Source organism: Hydra vulgaris, chromosome 01, assembly GCF_038396675.1.
Source record: "Hydra vulgaris chromosome 01, alternate assembly HydraT2T_AEP".
NCBI lineage: Eukaryota > Metazoa > Cnidaria > Hydrozoa > Anthoathecata > Hydridae > Hydra > Hydra vulgaris.
The window spans coordinates 18186021-18192500 of NC_088920.1; the positions used below are offsets into that span (position 1 = coordinate 18186021).

At 27.3% G+C, this 6480-nt stretch overlaps 1 protein-coding gene across 1 annotated transcript in view; it reads left to right on the top strand.

The window, feature by feature from the left end:
* Positions 1 to 609: 609 nt before the first annotated feature.
* The window catches only part of LOC100215362 (peroxisomal ATPase PEX6), an 18632-nt gene continuing 12761 nt past the window's right edge, over positions 610 to 6480 (top strand). The window contains exon 1 of the mRNA XM_065787519.1: positions 610 to 743. The gene's annotated coding sequence lies outside the window, so the exon portion shown is untranslated. The remainder of the gene's footprint in view (positions 744 to 6480) is intronic.

Here is a 6480-nt window from a genome sequence, read left to right on the forward strand (position 1 = left end):
GCATTTTTAGACTCAATACCTTTGATAATTTCAAATCCTAAAAGAAAAATTGTGTGCAACACTTCGCCGCTAGAATTAACTCAGATTAAAAGTTGACAAAACCGATTGATTTTGTACTTTTGAACTATGATAATTAGCCAACCGCACAGTGTCACGCAACTTTTTTATATTTTTTGGAGAGAGCTTTTGGGTTACGTCTGATATTAACTACAAAAGCTATGTGCAACTTTTTGCCTTGCCAAAAAAATGGGTTCAAAGGTGGCAAAAACTAAATTTCTAAAAATTTTTAAAAAAATCTCAAAAATTTAAGCCCAGATTCCGAGTGAACGAAACATTTTTGAAAATTTTTTTTTTCCCCAACAGGTTTTCTCTATATTCTGATCAATATATAAAAAATTCAAGCAATTTGGAGGAGGTCACTTCCACAGTTTCAGGAATTTGCCTGATTCTTAGAAAAAACGGCTCTTATGCAAAGTAAATTTTTTTCCAGGCACTATAGTTGCTAAAAGCGAATGTAATTCAATCACTTGGTGTCATGTGATTGAATTAACGAATGAAATGTCGCGCCAGCTTTAAACTTGCATTTTCATATAACTCCTTAAACTTTTAACAGCTTTCAGGTCCGCGATTTTTAATACGTTTTTGTGCTTACAAATTTTGGTCTTAGTAAATAGATCAGCATTTTAAAACTATGTTTTATACATAAATGTAGCTCTTTCTTTAGGCGAGCCTTTAAGTGACAGGTAAAGTTTTTTATTTTTTCAGGGTCTAAATTTTAGATTTACGATATTGTATAACACGCACTCACGCGCGCACACACACAAATATATAATTATATATATATATATATATATATATATATATATATATATATATATATATATATATATATATATATATATATATATATATATATATATATATATATATATATATATATATCATATATATATATATATATATATATATATATATATATATATATATATATATATATATATATATATATATATATATATATATATATATATATATACATACATCTGATATAATGTATATATACCTTAATATGAAATTTGGGTAACTTTATGGGTAATTTTATTGTCTTGATTTCAATACACATACACTTCAACTCATGTAATTCGGATCCTCAAGGGATCTCAAAATGTGTTCAATTCTAAATTGTAAACACTAAAGGGACTAAAGACTTAGAGTTTGAATTACAATAGTTTAACTGTATTAGGCCAACTGGACAAGTCCTACAACAATACAAATACATATACTCATTAATTAAGTATAATTTTTATTTTGTTTATAAATATATTACAATATTTTTGTACTTAAATCAATCCATCATTAATTTCACTTTATAATAGTATATATACAAAGTCGTAAACAGTTATAAACTGAACATAATATGATAACCTACAAAAACTCACATCAATTATTGTGAAAGCATCATTTAATGACTTTATTAAAAACAAAATAAGTACTTATAGTGGTAATATTATATTATCAAATGTAATAATAACATTTATGATCACAATAATAATACCAAAGCAATAATAATGATAATAAAAATAACAATTGTAAAAATAAAATAATAATGATAGTAATACCAAATTAATAAAAATATATGAGGGTAAACATTTGGGTGCTTAGGGGGGGGGGCTAGAAACAAGAGGCTACACTAACACTTGTCATACACACAAATGCCCATACATATATATACATTAGGATGGCAAAATATACATTAGGAATATGGAATTTTTGTGTTCTAAATTTCCTGTATAAAAAATAGATTTTTCATAACTCTATAATATTAATAATGTATAAGTTTTTGAGAAATGTTATCCCCAATAACCCTTGATTACTCCCATAAATCTCTCAATTTTTTTTCTCTGAAAGTATCTAGGTTTCAAACAAATCAGAATTTTATAGAGACTTTGAATATATTGAATTTTGCAATATTTAAATTTAATTTTTTATTTACTGTATTCACCTCGCCTTGGCTGATGGGCCACTACAGTCAAGAGGCTAATTTTTTTTAACTTTTTTTTGTTAAAACCCTCTCTCAACTTTTTAACTCTGAAACACTAGCCTTGATAAATTTGCTTACTGAAATTTATTCACTAGAACTATGTCTTAAATTACTAAATTAAACTCTGTTTTTAATAACCTTAGTCCCCTCCCTGTTCATTTACTTTCTAACAGACCCTTTTTTTTGCCAAGAACATTCTTATCTTAAAAGAAGTTCTCTCCTAATTAATTTTATTAATTGGTTATTGAACATTTTGCTATATTCTATGCAGGCCTTGGCGGGAGTAAACGAGCACATGAGCAGAATATAGCTCTCCGAAAACAAATATGATGAGCTATGCGAGCTGCTCCTCTAAGCAGCTTCTTATCAAAGCTTTTGGTTTTTGCATCGCTATCTGTTTATTCCTTTAAAAAATTGCTTCTTAAGTACAAAATTTGGTTATATACTTGTTACAAGCATATGTTTGTGACGTTAATATTACAAAATCTTGTACATAACAAGCGTCATTTATTGCGCCATGAAAAAACTCTTTACACATATGTTGTCTTTGGGTTTTTATACTAACTATCCATTTATTTGTTAACATTATTTTTGCATTATTCTCATTATTTTTAACATATTAAAAATTTTTATTTTTTTTGGTGATAATCAATAAGAATATTGTAATTTGACAACTATATTTAATTATTATGTACTAATATGTATTTATTTGTTAACAAAATTATTTTTGCATTATTTTTAAAACATTACTTATTTGATAAAAATTTGACAAAGAGCTACAAAAGTTTCTGCTGCTTATAAAAAATGTTTTATATTTTCTTATTGTAATAGAATGCACACATTTTAATAATTATTGCGATAAAAAATTTTACACAAAAAATTGAATAATATATTAAAGTAATTAATGTATAAAATATATAATTCATTACACAAAATAAAAATTATTATGCAATAATTTAAACTGTAATGATTTTATATTTTATCAGTTAAATAATTTTATGTTTTATTAATATAATTTAAGAGTGTAATAATTTTATATTTGCATTCCACCCTTAGTGTTTTTCATTTAAGTTACAATGATAATTATACTTTTAAGAGAAAAAATTATACTTTTGCAAGAGTTGTAAATTGCTCCCATAAACCATTTTAGGTGAGTGGGCGAGAGCTAAACCTCTCACTTCCCGTTGAGACCTGCTGTGCGTCTGATTTTATGTCTGATGCATGAAGTGTTTTTATGTACAAATAAATTATTAAACATACACATATAAAAGCTGTCCAATCAAGTTAGTTATGTTTTTGTATTATGAAGCTGTAATGTTTAAAGTAATGTATCAGCTCTTTTAAATGTTTTATTAGTTCATGAATGAAATAATAAACTGAGTTTGTATCGTTTTGCAAATGATCTGAGATGATTCAAACACTTTTACATTTTATATTATTTTTTCCATAAACTATATAATAAAAGGACACAATTGTGCATGACTGTTGTTCCAATTGAAACCTTCTACTGCATCTTGAAATAAAAAACTGTGTTTTAAGCAAAGTCTAGTATTGTTGTTATATGATTACTGGGTTATGTTACTTTTAAATGCTGGGTCAAATCATTATATTTCAACCAATCGCCTGTGGGTCACCATCTCTGATTTTCCTGATTTTTACATATTGTTATGTGCATTATATAGATAGATTAAATTTGAAATTTCAGACTTCCAAGTACAACAACTCAGAAATTATAGCGTTAGAAACATGACACAGTAGCCCCCCTCTTTTTACAAATGGTCAAAATAGAATACTTTAGAGCTGTATAACTTTTTTCTCACTTTCAACAAGTGTCTCATTTTTTCTAGAACTATTTTATGGATAGTTCTTTCTTTAAAAAGTGGTTTTTATTAACTTATGTTAAATTAGAAAAAAATTATGACCTCAACTTTGGAAAAAATCCTACAAATTGCTAAAATATACCAAAATGAAACTGTAGCATTTTTCTATTCATCCACAAGTCTTTACAGATAAATTTTTTGATACTACTTTCTGCATTAAATGGGCAAAATAAAAACAGCTTGTTGCAATTTAGAACTTAAATATATCTAAAAGCAAAATGTCCACTTGCCTAAAAAGTCCAATATTCATCCATTTTGAGATGCTTGTATATTCTTCTAACACTTTGTTTTGATCTAAGATTAGCAGCATATAAGACCATTAGACCCAACTATCTGAAAATGCAAACATTATAAACTTGTCGAATACACACCAAAAATGCCAGCCTTTTTAAATTACCCTATTTTTCAATCATCAACAGTTGAATGTGTTACAAGAAACCAGTGCCCCTCTAATCTGCCAACTGGCCTATGTGAAGGGTGCAACAAATTATAAAACATTTCTTAATTAAAAAATGATATGGTTGGTTGTCCTCTCCTTGATCTGGTTTTTATAGTAGATAAGGGCACAAATAAAGGGGGCAGTAACTTTTTAGAGACCTTCATTATGGTTCAAATAAAGCTCTCTAAATTAATTTAGATATTTAGATACCTAATATCTAAATATCTAAATTATTTTAAAAATGAAACCATTATTTCTTTAAATTCAAATTTATTATAGGTAATCAGTGGTCTGTATGTAGTGTGCCCCCCCCCCCCACTCACTAAGGTGAAGGGGAGGAGGAAGGGGATTTGAGGTAGCACCAATCAAAAGGGGAAAGGGGCAACCAACTTACAAAGATACATGCATTCATTTTATAGCATGAAACCATACATAAATCATTTTTTAATGAATATGCAGTTATGGCCATTAGATCTTTATTGTATTTTTTCATGCTTTTACAATAAGATTCAAATTTGATAGTGACTATCAAAGATGTGGGCCATATTTTCCAGCAAATATACAATGTAATTGGTTTCAAAAGGTAATTAACAAAAGTTAAATATATTACTAAAAGTTGGTTGCCCCTTCCCCTTTGATTAGTGCCACCTTAAACTCTCTCCCCCCCTCTTCCCCTCACCTTAGTGAGTGTGTGTGTGTGTGTGTGTGTGGGGGGGGGGGGGTTCAGACCACTGATTACCTATAATAAATTAGAATTTAAAAAAATTATGGTTTCATTTACATTCTGTTTTTTTATTTCTCACTAGTAGATTTTTTTTTAGACAATTCTGTTATTATGCCATGTATTTGTTTCATTAAAATCTCATTAAAATTATTATCTATCAAAAAAATCTCATTAAAATTATTATCTTTATGTTTACATTAATCGCTTTCATAATCTTCTTTGTTGTATTTTAAATACAACATTCTTCAACATGTTGTATAAAGATTAGTGATGTGCCATAAGCAAAGGCCGATTGAGGCTAATTATAGGGTTTAATGTATGTATATAAAGGTAATATCTTAATATTAGGTATGCAACTTGTATATATAAGGTGTGCCTATGCACCAATTTGATTTAGCTTAATAGCCAATACTGATGCATCAGCCAATGCTGAATAATCAACTGATACCATCGGCCGATTAATCGGCCAATGGTTAAGCCGATTAATTGGTTGCTGGCTACCAATAGCATAGACTAGTAGGTCGAATCACTTCTGATGAATAGGTACATGTTAAATATGTAATTTAAATCTTTAATATTAATATAATACCCTTATATAAGTACATTAAACCTATTATTAGCCACAATCGGCATTAGCCGATGGCACATCACTAATAAAGGTGAAAGAAAAAAGGAGTTTGATTTAATACCAAGTATTAAATCAAACTCCATCAAATACCAATACTAATTACTTTTACAGATTATAAAAAGTAATGAAATAATAAAACATTAAATAAGCCTTTATTTTTTAAATACCTGATTAGATCCATTTATTTTTAAATACTTTTTAATTTTATTTTGCCTTAGTTAAATAGATCACAACAAAAACTTCTGTTTACAAGACTATTAGTGGTAATAGTATTTAAATGTAAATAATAATATTGTAATATTTACAAATTGTCTTTAGGCATCATATATTGACCTTAGAGATTACCTTAGCTATTGAGGGATTAGCCAGTTTTGTAAATAAATAATTAAAAAAAAGTTAGAAAATACCTTTCTCTCTGGGGAAATAATATATGGTATATATTATCATTTAAAATTTATATAAAGGTATGGCTTTAGTTTAATATTAATTAGCGTTAAATCAAAATATATAATACTAGAATATTCATGTATTGAGTTTTAATACACTCTCACTCACAAAAAGCTTCCATCATACAATAGTTTCAAATCTATAAAATTAGACCTTTTTGTAATAATTACTAATAGTTGATGAATATGAATTACTTTACCTTGTAGGCGCACAATTTCTCGATCCTTTTTTAGGTAATATAGATATAAAAGATTTAATTTTCTTGATTTTAGTAAATTTTATTTCATGGCAATCTTTATTTGATTTTTTGCATGCAACGTT